The sequence below is a fragment of the Lepidochelys kempii genome, chromosome 14 (genome assembly GCF_965140285.1).
Source record: "Lepidochelys kempii isolate rLepKem1 chromosome 14, rLepKem1.hap1, whole genome shotgun sequence".
Taxonomy (NCBI): Eukaryota; Metazoa; Chordata; order Testudines; family Cheloniidae; genus Lepidochelys; species Lepidochelys kempii.
Genome location: NC_136393.1, coordinates 50735031 through 50750212, shown reverse-complemented (window position 1 = coordinate 50750212; position 15182 = coordinate 50735031).

Sequence of the window (15182 nt, the reverse complement as noted above, 5' to 3'; positions counted from 1 at the left end):
AGTCCCGTCTGACTGCGGAGTTGTGGGGCAGGACCCTCTGGCCCCCCCAGGACCCCGCCTGGGCGGACTGGCTGTGGGAAGCGCACGGAGGGGCAGAGGATGCTGAATGCTCCGAGGTCAGACCCAGGAAGGTGGAAGCCGGGGGAGCTGTGTGTCCTGCAGACAGGCTGCTCCCAGAGAGGAGACTTCCCCAGAGTCCTGACTGGCTTCGCAGGGAGCAGTTCCAGAGCATCGCCCGGGGACTCCGTGACAGGATCAGACCCGCCTTCGGCCCTCGCCGGAGTGCCAGTCCAGTACCCGCAGCCGTGGCAACGCTGGTGTCGGGTGCGTCGGAGGTGGGGTCGGGAGCCCCCCTCGGACACCTCCGGGCCCAAGGTCGCGGGATGAGATCTCCTGGCACGCAGATGTCGGAGCTCAGAGCGATAGCTTGGCCCGCGAGGTGTTCCTCCCGCCGCTCTCCGGCCCGAACGGGCCCGTGCTAACGGCCAGAGCAGCCGCCCTGTTCTCTGTCAGCCGGCGGGGCGCCCGCGGCAGGGCCCTCGGTCCGGAAGCCCCGGGCTGGGGGAGTACTGCGTGAAACACTCGGCCCATCCGGGGGCATCGCACCTCCCCGGGGAGTGGGACCTATTCGCCGGTCGACTCAGCAGGTCCTTCTCCTCTCACCACGAGTGGTCTCTCCGCCCTCAGGTCCCCAGCGCCGTCTTCCAGAGGCGGGGGACTCCCCAGGGGACCTGCTGGCCGCCGCACGGAGCAAGAAATTGTCACCTCTTTTGCGCGAGGCTCGGTCACGGCAGGGGCTCTCGGACGCTTTCCTACAGCCACGGTCGGGTGGCGACCGCACGCTCTCCCTCCGGTTCCCCTCGTTCACAAGGGTCTCCTGGAGATCCAGGGGGACAAGGCAAGGGGCGTTCTGATCGCTGCAGCCTGGCCGCGCCGGCATTGGTTCGGCATGCTCCGGGATCTCATGGTAGCAGCCCCGTGGATGCGACCGGATTTGCTGTCTCAGGACCACGGGCGCCTGCTCCATCTGTCTCGAGCAGCCCTGCCCTTGACGGCGTGGCGGCCGCATGGCTGAACCCGGCCGAGGGAGCAGGCTCTGAGCAGGTCCAGCCAACTCCGCCAGGTGACCAGGGCCGCCGACCTGGCTAAGTGGAAACGCTTCTCTTGCCGTGCAGCCGAGCAGAACCTGTGCCCGTCGCCGGCGCCCTGGCCATCCATCGTGGAATATCTCCTGCGCCTGGAGCAGCCCGGCCGATCACTGCCTTCAGCCAGGGTCCACCTGGCGGCCATCTCTGCGTCCCATCCCCCCATCTGAGGCAGATTGGTCTCGGCCCGGGAGGTGACAAGCAGGGTCGTTAAAGGGTTGGAGAGGCTCCATCCACAGGTCCGGGACCCGATCCCACCGTGGGCCCTAAACCTGGTCCTGTCTAGGCTCACGAGGCCTCCATTCGAGCCCTGCATCCTGCTCCTTGCTGCTCCTCTCGTGAAGGTCACTTTCCTGGTGGCAATCACTCCGGCCAGGAGAGTCTCAGGGCTTCAGGCCTTCACCTCTGGGCCTCCCTATACGGTTTCTTTTCGGACAAGGTCCAGCTGCATGCCCCGCCAGCCTTCCTACCCAAGGTGGTCTCGCTGTTCCATGTCAAGCCAGACATTGTTCTGCCGGTCTTCTTCTCAGAGCCGCATGAGTCAGAGGCGGAAAGACGCCTGCACTCTCTGGACGTGAGAAGGGCCCTAGCCTTTTATATTGACCGGACGAGCCCCTTCCACAGATCGACGCAGCTGTTTGTCACAGTCGTGGGTAGAACGAAAGGTCCCATAGGGATCAGGGCCCGCATCCGGGCGGGCTACGAGCAGGGAAAGATCCTGCCTCCAGCCATCGCAAAGGCCCGTTTTACGAGAGTGCAAGGGTTTTCCGCAGCCTTCCTGGCACCGGTTCCGATCCAGGACATTTTCAGGGCTGCGACGTCGCCTCGATCCAGAGGTTCACTTCCCATGACGCCATCAGCCACCAAGCCAGGGATGGCACCGGCTTCGGGAGAGCTGTGTCGCGATCGGCAGGCCCGAGAGCTCTGAGCCCCCTCTGGGGATGCTGCTTGTGAGTCACCGGGAATGGAGTCGACACGAGCCAGCACTCGGTTCCCGGCCTCTCGTAGCTTGTTCCTCGGGACGCGTTGCCCGCGCCCAAACCCGCCCTCCTGCCCCGGAGTTCGGTGAGAAGGAAGCGAGAGGGCACAGGGACCGACGCGTGAGCGCTCCGGGGGCGCCAGAGCCAGCCCGGTGGATACACTGGGAGAGAAATCGGCACACGCGGCCACAATCCCCACTTGAGGGAAGCCGGGACTGAGGCTGGAAGGTGAGGATAGGGTCCAAATGATGCCGGCTCGGGCTGTACCCCCGGGATGCTGGCTGGACGTGACCTTCTGCATCCCCCTTTATCACCCGCTCCTCCAGGGACGGGTAGGTCTGAGGTGGGCCGCGACCACCGCCCTGCACGGTGTGAAGCCTCGCGGGGCCACCAAAAGGCCAAAGGGAAGCGCAGTGAACTGGTAACAAGCGTGGCCCACCACGAACCCAAGGAAGCGCCTGAGGCCTGGGAGAAAGGAGATATGAAAATACGTGTCCTTCAAATCGAGGGCGGCATCCCAGTGCCTGGATCTAGCGAGGGGACGAGGGAGGCCGGACGGAATCTCACCTTCCTGAGAGACGCGGGGAGTCGACGCAGGTCTAGGGTTGGCCGTAGACCCCCCTTCGCCTTGGGAACAAGGAAACAGCAGGATAAGAATCCCTTTGCTCTCCGCTCCGGGCAACCGCCTCCACTGCCCCAGCCCACAGCCGGGCCGGCAGCTCCTGGGTGAGAAGCTGCTGGGGAGGAGGCCCCTGAAGAGGGACAGGGATGGGGGGGTGAGGAGGCGGGATGGGAATACACTGAGGGGTGCACCCCGCAGCGAGGTGCTGAGCCCCCAGCGCTCTGACGTTATTGCTGCCCGAGCGGGGAAGGACGGGGAAAGGGGGTGCAAAAATAAACGGGGGGGGGTGTTGATGATCCAGGAGGGAGACTGATCGTCCGTCCCCGGCCTGCCTTCAAAAGGCCTGTCTGTGCCCACGCGGCAGGCTAGTGCCCCGCTGGGCAGAGGTGGGGACCAGCAGGCCTTGACTGCACCGGTGCCCTCGCCCCTTTCGTTTGTGAGGCTCTTGCCGGGAGGGACCCGAGACCCGAGGGGGCCGCTGAGGCCTGACACGCTTGCGCCAGATGACTGACGCACACAGGGCCCGGGGCCGATCGCAGTGCGGCTCTGGAGCCCTTGAGGCCAGGCAGCTTCATGGGGTCCCAGAAGAGCGAGGCCCCTTCGAAGGGAAGGCCCTGAGGTCGGTGCTGCACCTCCTGCGAGAGCCCCGAGGTCTGCAGCCACAGGCCTCTCTGCAGGGCGACCGGTCTGGCCACCGAGTCCGCCGTGTCCCAGGCAGGCTGGGGGGAGGTTCTCGCCACCCTCGGTCCCTGCCGCACGACGGCGGGAATTCCTGCCACAAACCTTGGGACAGCCAACCCTGGAGTGGAGCCAGGGAGTCCCAGACGCCGAAATCCTATCGCCCCAGCCACACCCGCTGGTTCGGCAGACGTGGCTGGAGGCTCGCAGCAGGAGGAGGCTTTGTACCGGACAGGTCCCAGCGCTTTGCCTCCTGGTTCTCGGGGTAGCGCGAGCCTGGCCCTGCCTCTCCCGCTCGCTGGCTGCGGTGACCCCCAGAGAGCCCCGGGGGGCACAGAGAGTCAAACCCTTCTGCAGGCAGGTGACGCGTCTTCTCTGCCCTTTCAGACACGGGGGGCAGAGAAGCGGGGTCTGCCCTGGAGCCGTCACTGCTCGGAGCACCCCCGGGTGGGGGCAGAACCACCGGTGCCAAACCGCCAGGGATGGGGTCCGCAGGTGTGACAAGGCGGCCTTTGGGGGGCCCCACTGGGAGTGTCAATTCAGGACAAACTGCTTAGAGCAGGGGAGTCAGAGCCCACGGCTGGGGTCCTTCGTCCTACACCCCACAACCGTTCTTAGCCGCAGCAGCTTTCCTCCCCTCGGGGCTGCTGCCCACGGCAGGGTCCAGCCTGCGCCCAGCGGCTCCTCGTGCCCCGGCTCCCCGCCAGGGAGAGCAGCTCCGAGCGCGTGGCCCAGGGACCCGGCCCCGTCACAACGCCGGGCACCGCTTCACACTGGGCCGCGGGGCACAGAGCATCCCCGGGCTGGGGGCACTGAAATGACCCCTGGCAGCCCGGCAGTGCCGAGGGGTCGCCTGGCCATGCCGGGGCAGGGGGTCTGGGCCGGGCCTGTCCGCCTGCCGAGGCTGTGATGGCAGATTGCGCCTGGGGAGCAGGGTCAGCGAGGCCAGATGGGGGGCAGCGAGGGGGGATCAAGGCTGGATGGGGGGCAGTGAGGTGGGGGCAGGGCCAGATGGGGGGGCAGGGCCGGATGTGGGGCAGCGAGGGGGGATCAAGGCTGGATGGGGGGCAGGGACAGTGGGCAGGGTCGGATGGGGGCACTGGGCGGGGGCGGGGGCAGGGGCAGTGCTGGACGTGGGGCAGAGGAGCTGTTTTTGTGAGTGCTCAAAATAGCAACTCTACCAAACTGCTGAACAGAACCAGTCCCAACTTTCTTCCCACCTGAGCCACGGGAGACCCAGAGACCCCAGGCCAAGAGCCACCAGCCCCACACGTGTCTGTCCCCCCACGGCAGCCAGCTGGGGACCCGCCAGCCCATAGCCAGCCAAACCCCAGCCCCGTGAGGAAGGAGAGGGCGCCCTCGGCAGGGCAAGGAGGGAACAGCAGCCGCAGCGGGCGCCCCGGGGCAGGCTGGGGAGAAGGGACGGGGGTCGGGCGCCCTGCAGGGCCCAGTCACAGACGTCAGCGGGCGAAGGGCCCCGGGACCAGCCCGGCCTGGTCTGCACCAAACGCTTGGGTCAACGGAGTGCAGCGCTCCGGGGTGTGACAAACTCACCCTGAGCGACCAGCTCCGCCAGCCTGAGCCCCTGTCCGGACAGCGCCGGGATTTCGAGGGCAAAGGACCCCGTGACCAGCTAGGCTGAGTCTGTACCAAACCCCCCCCCCCCCAAAAAAAACCCCGGTCACCCACCTATTCATAACTGTTGTTCAAGCCGCGTTGCTCATGCCCGTTCCGTTCTCGGGGACTCACCAGCAGACTCCAGGGAGGTGGGCTCCGAGTTCACAGTCTTACCCACTGGAGCACAGCTCTGCCGAAACCGGCGTCATCTCAAGCTTGCTGGGTCAGCACAAAGTGCAAAGCGATCATGAGGACGGATGACCCGGTAGCAGCCCGACAGATTTCTTGGATAGGCCCCTGTGCCCTAGTTGAGTGAGCCATCACGATCACCGGTTGGGGGGATCTGTCACGGAGTCCCTGGGCGATGCTCTGGAACTGCTCCCCATGAAGCCAGTCAGGACTCTGGGGCAGTCGCCTTTCTGTGAGCAGCCTGTCTGCAGGACACACAGCTCACCCGGCTTCCACCTTCCTGGGTCTGACCTCGGAGCCTTCAGCATCCTCTGCCCCTCCGTGCGCTTCCCCCCAGCGAGTCCGCTCAGGCGGGGCTCCTGGGGAAGCCAGAGGGTCCTGCCCCCCAACTCCGCAGTCAGACGTGACTCTCAGCCAGCCAGTAAAACAGAAGGTTTATTAGACGACAGGAACATGGTCTAACACAGAGCTTGCAGGTGCAGAGAACGGGACCCCTCAGCTGGGTCCATTTTGGGGGGCAGTGAGCCAGACAACCACGTCTGCACTTCACTCCATGTCCCAGCCAGCCCCAAACTGACACTCCCTCCAGCCCCTCCTCCTCTGGGCTTTGTTCCTTTCCCGGGCCAGGTGGTCACCTGATTCCTTTGTTCTCCAACCCTTTAGCTCTCACCTCGCAGGGGGGAAGGGCCCAGGCCATCAGTTGCCAGGAAACAGGGTGTCGGCCATTCTCTGTGTCCAGACTCCTGCACACACCGGCCCTCTAGGGCTCTGCAATGATCATACACCCTTACCCCACCCCCTAGATACTTAAGAACTGCATAGGGGAAACTGAGGCACCCCCACAATATTCGGAGGAAACATTAAGAACAGGCCCACTTCGTCACATCTCTCCCCCCTTCGAGATCGAACTGAGCGGGGTCACTTTACCCGGTGACCTGGGGAAGTTCGAAGCCACCAACGTTCCCATGGATGCCCCAGCATCTCTCCCATTCCTTGGTAGGAGTTACACCAGGCCCTTCCAGTTTCACGCCCTCCCTTAGGTCGGGGGTGGTCGATAGCACTAGCAGGCTGCATGTGGGAAGGTTTCTGCAGCCCATGCCCTTTGGCCACCCCAAAACCCCAGGGGGTCAAACTGGGATTGGGTTTTCTCCGAGTGCTCCAGTCTGGAGGGCTGCAATTCGGGCTCTCTTGGTTAAGGGCCCCCATCTTGACCTGGGCCACATACTGTTCACTTACAGAACTAGCATGGAGACATCCCTTTCTCCACAACCTTGTCTCCCCAACAAGCTGGCCAAACACAGCCACTTGGTTATAGGACGGTGTACCTTTCTTAACAGCTTTCACTCCATCTGAGACCTTCTCAAAGCTCTCCACACTGGATCTTTCAACAGGAAAGTCAGTGGATCCATTCACAACAGAACATTTCTGGCTGTTAGGAACTGAAACTTTCTTGATTAAATCATTTTCACACCCTTCAGTTGCAGTAAACTGCTTGCAAAGACTCCATGAGGATTCCTTTCCCTAGGGCTTCTCTATGCAACAATTCACCCCTCCCAGAAATTCTGCTCTTACCCTCTTTACCTAGGGCTTGCTCTAGGGGAACACTTTCCTGAGCAACAACAGACTCTTTCTGGGTCTCCCTTACATCCAGAATCACCTCTGGCCCATCAGGCGGATTCCTACACAATCCCCTTTGAGGCAAACTTACAGACTTCCTAGATAAAAGGTTAGAAGCATTCTCCTTCCCTTTGCCACACACAAGTTCAGGAATCTTTTCCTTCTTGCTACAGGTTTCCACACCCTCAGTAGGTAACACAATCACACACCTTCATGCTCTCCTTGTGCCCTGGCTAGGATCTCACCCTGATTAGACAGAGTTGCTCCACCCTTTCCAACAACACACTAGCAACAGGCAAAATACAAGCACCAGAATTGTCTGGTCTCTGGGATTTTACATAGACCCTAACTGGATGCGACCTAGTTACAGGGCCATTCTCCCGAGCAGACAGAAACTTAGGACCCTTCCCTTCCTGGGCTTTAGCTGAATCCAGAACCAGCTCTGAGACAACTGCACGACCCTCAACCATCACAGGCTGAAAGGCCCCTTCTGTCTGCTCCACAGACAAAGAAGAGCCGGACACACTTTCTCCTTTACCAGACACACAGGTTGGGATCTCATTCCCTTTGTCCCAGCACACAAGGCTGGTCACAGACAACTGCTTGGAGATCAGGGTAGCTCCCTCCATAGGCAAGTCAATACCCCTGACAGACAGAGACCCATTTCCTTCACTGTCCCAATTCTCCACCCAGCTAACAGGTAAGGTCCAGGGACTCTCATCTTCCACTCTCCTCGCCTTCCCACCCTGCTGACTGGACACAGCCATCAGATCACAAGGCTGCCTAGGCTCATCCAAACTTTCCTTACCAAGCACCTTGCCACTCCCCACAGATCCCGTGCCCTGCCTGTGTCTCCCCCCACTCAGCTGGGGTCTCAGCTCCCACTGTGCTCAGCGCTGCCCTTGCTGTCCCAGTGGGGGCAGGCCACTGCTTTCCTCAATGCATCAGAGCCAGCCTGAGCCCCCTCTCTGGTGTGCAAGGGGGCAGGGAGCATCTCTCTGTCTCACCCAGCCCCAGGGGTCTGGTTACAGGCAGGCAGGTATCCTGAGCCTAGCAGCTCCTCCCTGCTGCCAGCCAGGTCATCTGCATTTTCACTGACCATTTCCCTCTCCGCCGATTGGTTCCCTGGATTCAAATTCAAACCCTCGGCAGTTACAGGAACAGGGCCTGGATCCTGTCCCAAAGAGACACAGTCACCCCACAACAGGGTCTCGCAGCTGGTGTCCTGGGGCACCCCAACGACCAGCCAGCCCCACCCCTCCTGGGTCTGCACAGGGATCTGGGCCATAGGCAGGGCGAGGGGCTTTGTCCCTGGGACCCTCACCCAGCTCACACAGCCCCTCAGCATCTGAGGCTGCACCACCCAGGGCCTGACACCAGTTCTCTCTGTCCCAGGATCTTGCCACCCCAGGAATGTCTCCCCATTGACCATCACCTTCCGCTCCCACTGGGGGTCCGAGGGGCCTGGCCCCAGGAAACTCCACACAGACATATAGGTTGGGGTCAGGAGTGGGAGCGTGTCCACCTCCCCACCCATCTGGCTGATGGAGTCTGTGGCCTTGGGACCCAGCAAGGGAGCTAGACACCGGGGCTTTTCCGCAGGGTCCCCTTGGTTCAAATCGCCAGCCTGCTCAAAGGCAGTGAGGTGGGCATCCACATCCCCCCCTCCTTAACCAGGGGCAGCAATTTAGTCTCGAGGTTCCCTGCGGAACTCGCCCCCCGGGGTCTATCCCCACTCACCCCGGGGAGGTCCCCTAGGCCTCTCCGCTCCCCCACCGCCAGTTCATGCTGCTGCTGCTTCTGCAGCTCTTTCTCGGGCTCTCGCTGTCTCCCACAGTCCTCTTGCTCCCTCGGACTCAGCGCCAATCCCGTCCATCTCCGATCCCCGGATGGAAGACCCCCGTCTGGTCGGGGACAGGAGTCTTGGGGATGCCTGGCTCCCACTCCAGCTGCTCCCAGATCCTGCTATAGCCCCATTGGGGGTCAGGAATCTGTTCCTTAGAGCGGTCATCCTCCTCCAGCTGCGCGATTAACTCTGCTTTGGTGAACTTTCCAACACTCAACCCTCTCTTTCTGCACAGGGTTACAATGTCCTTCTTAAGGAGACGGGGACAGGCCATCACTCCGCTCCTCCCAAGGTGTTGTGGACTCACAGGCCCGTGTGTTCTCAGCTCCCCACGGTTTCCAGGGAGAACCCCTAGTGTGCCAGCCCTTCTCGAGGTCACCACCTCTTTGCCAGGGTCGAGCTGCAGACTCCTCCGCCCCTGGGACTGCTCGCTGCAATCCCCAGGGGAACCCTGTTACTGCACAGTCCTTCTCGCTGGTCACACACTCCCAGGGGTTAACCGCCCCCCGAAACCGCTCCTCTCCGAGCCTTCAGCAGGCCTGGTCCTCGGCAATCCCCCTTCGTGTTACTGCTCCCCAGTCACTTACTGCAGGAAGCGCCATCCACGGGGTGCAGTACATCCCACCGCTGCCACCAGTTGTCACGGAGTCCCCGGGCGATGCTCTGGAACTGCTCCCCATGAAGCCAGTCAGGACTCTGGGGTAGTCGCCTTTCTGTGAGCAGCCTGTCTTCAGGACACACAGCTCACACCTTCCTGGGTCTGACCTCGGAGCATTCAGCATCCTCTGCCCCACCGTGTGCTTCCCCCCAGCGAGTCCGCTCAGGCAGGGCTCCTGGGGAAGCCAGAGGGTCCTGCACCCCAACTTCGCAGTCAGACGTGACTCTCAGCCAGCCAGTAAAACAGAAGGTTTATTAGACGACAGGAACATGGTCTAAAAGAGAGCTTGCAGGTGCAGAGAACGGGACCCCTCAGCTGGGTCCATTCTGGGGGGCAGTGAGCCAGACAACCACGTCTGCACTTCACTCCATGTCCCAGCCAGCCCCAAACTGAAACTCCCTCCAGCCCCTCCTCCTCTGGGCTTTGTTCCTTTCCCGGGCCAGGTGGTCATCTGATTCCTTTGTTCTCCAACCCTTTAGCTCTCACCTCGCAGGGGGGAAGGGCCCAGGCCATCAGTTGCCAGGAAACAGGGTGTCGGCCATTCTCTGTGTCCAGACCCCTGCCCACACCTGCCCTCTAGGGCTCTGCAATGATCATACACCCTTACCCCACCCCCTAGATACTTAAGAACTGCCTAGGGGAAACTGAGGCACCCCCACACTATTCAGAGGCAACATTAAGAACATTCCCACTTCGTCACAGGATCTTTGCCAGCTCATAACAGTAGGGGATGGAGGCCATGATCCAGGACGAGACTCTCTGGGTTGACCCCGGGCAACCCTTCATCCTGTCCGCAAAAGCGACAAACAGCTGCGTTGACTCACAGAATGGCTTCGTTCTATCAATGTACAAGGCCAGCACCCGTCTGACGGCCAGGGTATGTAGTCTATTTTCCTCAATCCTCGCATGAGGCTTTGGACAGAGGACTGGTAAATATATGTGTTGACCAGTATGGACCGGGGAGACGACCTTGGGCAGAAAGGCCGGGTGTGGACGCAGCTGGACCTTGTCAATGTAGAAGACCTTATAAGGTGGCTCTGACATGAGCGCCCTGATGTGGGACACCCTGCGGGCCAAGGTTATAGCGACCAAGAAGGAGACCTTCCAGGAGAGAAGGAAGGAAGGAGCAGGAAGCCAAGGGTTCTAAGTGGGGGACCCATGAACCTCGACAGCACCAGATTCAGGTCCCACTGGGGGACCAGCTCCCAGACGTGTGGGTAAAGGTGCGCCAGACCTTTCAGGAACCGCGCCGACATGGGATGGGCGAAGACCGACCTGCCGTGAAACGGAGGGTGGAACGACGAAATGGCCGCCAGGGGGACCTTGACCGAAGAGAGCGACCAGCCCTGGAGTTTAAGGTGCAGCAAATAGCCCAGGATGTTCTGCAGCGGGGCCTCTTCAGCTCGAATGTGTCGGTCCAAGGCCCAGCACCTGACCCGCTTCCCCTTCCCCACGTGGGCAGCCCTGGGGGAGGGTTTCCTGCTGCCCGGCAGGACCTGCCAGACACAGCGGAGCGAACGCCTGTTCACCCAGACTCAGCCACGCAGCAGCCAGGCCGTCAGGGGCAGGTTCGGGTGCAGCAGGTTCCCGGGGCTCGGGGACAGCCAGTCCGGCCGAAGAGGCCGCTGCAGGGGGCTGGCTGCTGACAGACCAGTGCTGGCGAGGCCAGGCCGGGGCTAGGAGGGTGACACTCGCTTTGTCTTGCTTCACCTGTAGCAGGACCCTGTGGAGCAGCGGCACCGGCGGGAAGGCGAACATCAGCGTCCCTGACCACGGGACCAGGAAGGCGTCTGACACGGAGCCCTTGTCCCTGCCCTGCAGAGACCAGAACCCGGGGCACTTCCTGTTCTGCCGGGATGCGGACAGGTCCACCTGGGGAGTCGCCCACCTGCGGGAGAGGAGGCTGATCACCTCTGGATGGAGCGACCGCTCGTGGGGAGACGAGAAGGCCCTGCTGAGGGGATCCGCCAGGACGCTCTTGGGGCCAGGCAGGCGGGTGGCTACCAGGTGAATGGCTGAACGCCTCCCGACATCGCGGCTGTCCTGTCTGGCAGGACCTGCACCACCTGGCAGGCCAGGAGAACCGCTCTGAGCTCCCTGATGTTGCTATGAAGGGCCAGGTCGTGTTACAACCACCGGCCCTGGGTGCTGAGCTCGCCCAGATGGGCTCCCCAGCCCAGATCTGACGCGTCTGTGACCAGGGCGAGTGAAGTGGACGCGAAGGGAGCTCCTTGCAGCACCGACTTGGGATCCAGCCACCAGTCTGTGGACGAAAGGACGTGGCTCAGCCCCGTGACCACTCGGTCCAGGGCCTGCCTGCTGGGGATACAGACCACGCTTGCAGGGACCACAGATGAAGTTGAGCACGGCTGACCAGGTCCGTGCAGGCAGTTGCAAGCGGGTGTGGGCCACGGTGAGCAGATGGATCCTCACGTGGGGGATCAGGTCTGACATGGCCTGGAAGAGCTCTTCCGGAAGGAAGGCCCTGGCCTGCGTGGAGTGGAGAACCGCTCCCCAGGCCGAATGGAAGGGGGGACAGATGGTTGAGGAAGAGATGGGGAGGATCTGGGGCATTGCTCTCGAGCACACCCTCAATACGATCGCTCCTGGCCCCCGGGGTGTTTGGCGGGCCCAGGCTTGGCTGGCGAGCAGGACGAAGAAGGACGTCGATGAGTAAAACTAGCGTCTCCCCTTCTTGCAGAGCCCTGACGGGGCCTTGGCAGCAGGGAGGGCCAGAAGGGCTTATGAGCAGACTGCGGGGGGCATCCCAACAAGCGAAGGGGGGCCCTAGTGTCCTTCAACCTGTGCAGCCTGGCGTCCGTCCGCTCGGAGAAGAGACCAACCCCGTCGAAAGGAAGGCCCTGAATGGAGGTCTGCATCTGCTGGGAGAGACCCGCTGTTTGGAGCCCGGAGCTGCATCGCATGACCACCGCCGCGACCACCGGAGCCGGCAAGTCCCCCATGTCCCAGGCCGTTCGCAGGGAGCACCTGGCCACCGCGGTGCCCTCCTCCACCAGGGTGCCGCACTCCTGGGCCAGACCCCGCAGGAGAGACTCCTGCAACTTTCTGAGACTGTCCCAACACAGCCTGACGATTCACCACCTGAAATTTTAAGCTGGCGGTTGAATACATTTTTCTCCCAAAGAGATCGAGCCTTTTGGCCTCTTTGTTCTTGGAGTTGAGGACGTGTGACCCTGCTTGTCCTTCTCGTTGGCCACAGAAAACCAGCGAGCCTGGCAGTGGGTGGGTATAAAGCTATTCAAACCCTTGGGCCAGAACAAAGTGCTTCTTTTTGGCCCTTTTGGAAGTGGGAAGAATGAAGAGGGGGTTTGCCATAGGGCCGTAGCAATCTGAAGAACCCCTTCATGCATGGGTAGGGTGACCCGGGAGGGCGTAGAGGCTGAGAGGACACTGACGAGGGTTTCCTCCTGCTCCACCATCTCCTGTACCTCCAGACCCAAATTCTCAGCCAGTCGCCGAAGTAGGGCCTGACGATCCCTGAAGCCGTCCGGCGAGCTAGCCCTCCAAGGTCCCGCGACCGCCTCGCCTGGGGACGACGAGGAAGATTGGATCACTAGAGGGGGTCCCAGGGGAGAGGGAGGCTTAGGGTGGGCACAGGTTCTTCCACCCCGACTCCGAATGGGCCCCCGGCACCGAGGCCGGTGCCGCCGACCAGTGCTCTGCACGCAGTGAGGGAAGAGCTGCGAAGGGGGCATCGTCACGGCCAGTACATCCCACGTGCGCCCATAAAGCCATTGCGATGCCACCGACGACAGCCCGATCTCGCCGGTGGGAGCTTGGTGATGGGCTGAACTGGCCCTCCATGCCAGAGGAATCCCCCTCTGCCGGCCAGGGAGGGGCCGTCCACACCTGGGTTTGTTTTGCGGTTGTGGCTCCTGGCGACCGATGAGCAGACAGGGGAGACCAGGTGTCAGTACCAGGGAGACCGGTGCTGAGAGGGGGAACCCTCCCGCTGCAGCCGGCGGCCATCAGGGCTGACGTTGAAAGGATGACCGGTGCCGGGAATCGTGTGGGGAAGGTCGCCCCTGCACAGATGAGTAACGCCGAGGGGACCTTGACGCTCGTCTCGGTGACCGATAGCGAGCCTCGGACCTGTCCCGGGATCCTTGGCGCAGTGGAGAGGATTGTTGACTCTTCTCTGGTGGCCGGCGCGGTTCCCCTGCCCCCTGAGGGGTCTTAGAGGCGGGCCTCCCCCTCGGGGAACCTTAGCTGAGACCTGCGGCACCAGAGGGGTCATCGGAGCAGGTGGAGACCTCTGCCCGTCCTGCGCCTGGGGAGCCAGGGAGGATGACGGTGCCGGCCGGGGAGTGGGTCCCTTTGAGGGAGCTGGGGGCCCCAACCGGGGAGGCACAATCGTGTGGCTCCGCAGTAGCCTGGCAGCCAGGCCCAGGTCCCCTGGCCAACGACCCCTTGGGTTGCTCTGCTCGGTGCCGGGGAGCTGCGCTTTCTGGTTTTCTTTTTTGGCCACGGCCATGGCGAACGGTGCCGGGAGGAGCCGTGCGCTGCGTACGGAGGCCGAGGAGCTCGGTGCGACCTGCCTGGACGGCTCGGAAGCTGGGCGGAGGACGGGCTCGACCAGCAGGGCCCTGAGGCGGACGTCCCGCTCCTTTCGGGTGCCGGGCTGAGAGATATTGCAGAACCGGCACCCCTCCTTAACATGCGACTCCCCCACGCAGTGACACAGCTGCTGTGGGGTCACTGACGGGCAGGGGCCTGCTGCAGTCCGAGCAGGGCTTGGACCTGGGACCCTGGGGCCAAGTCCCCGCTGGGACGCTAACCACTAGCGCTAAACAACTGCTTCATGCTGCTGTCTGCAAACTACGGACAGAGGCCCTGAGGCACTAAGTTCCAAGAGGGGAAACCGCTGGCTCCTGCCAAACGAGAGGTGGCTCCGACTGACCACCCCGGGCGCGAAGAAGGACCTGAGCAGGGCCGGCGGAGCCTGGCGTGCTGCGGCATGAACCCTCCCGAGGGCGGCACGGCCAGCCCTGCGGGCACCGACAACCACACGGGCGGGCGCGGGCACCTGGAATGGACACGAGCAAGCACTTGAAGAACCTGGGTTTCCCGTCCCTGCCAGAAGTCAGGGAGTAACCTTGGGATACTGAGATTTCCCCCCCGACACCCCCCCAGACTGCCTGGGGACACACTCCAATGCCAAGGATAAAAGGACAGGAATCACAGTGCCTCCGACGAGCCAGGAGCCTAATTCCCAGGATGACAGGGCGGGGGGTCACTCCCCCTTTCCCACCCAGGGGACAAGTGTGGCAGACAGAGGGGTCAATCTGTTCCAGTGCTGCACCCCCCCCCCCCCCAGCACTGTGGCTGACACCCACCCCACACCCTCTGCCTGGACAGAGCCAGGAGCCAGCTGCTCCCCTCCGTTACTCAGCAATGGACGAGGGGGTCACTGGCTGGGTTCTACGCACCGCGGAACTGCTGGCTACAGACCCCCGGTCCCAGGGGCCTGGAGCACGGGCGACCCACAGGTGGGGACACATAGGGACAGCACGCGACTGTCCCGATTTAGCATAAAGGGGCTGCCCAGACCCATGGGCTCTGCTCGCAGGAGCCTGAGACAACAGGACGAAGGTGGGATCAGCCCCCCGCATTACAGCTGGGAACGGAGACCCAGAGAGAAGGATTTACCCCCATGCACAGCCCCAGCTCCCAGCCACCCCCGCCCTAGCCCCTGCTGCCCCCTAGTGGACGCCTCCCTCCTTACACACACCCCTGCTGGCTGGCTGGCATGTCAGCGCCACAGGCCGGGCCGTAAGAAACTCCCGGGCCACGGTGGGGTTGCGACAAC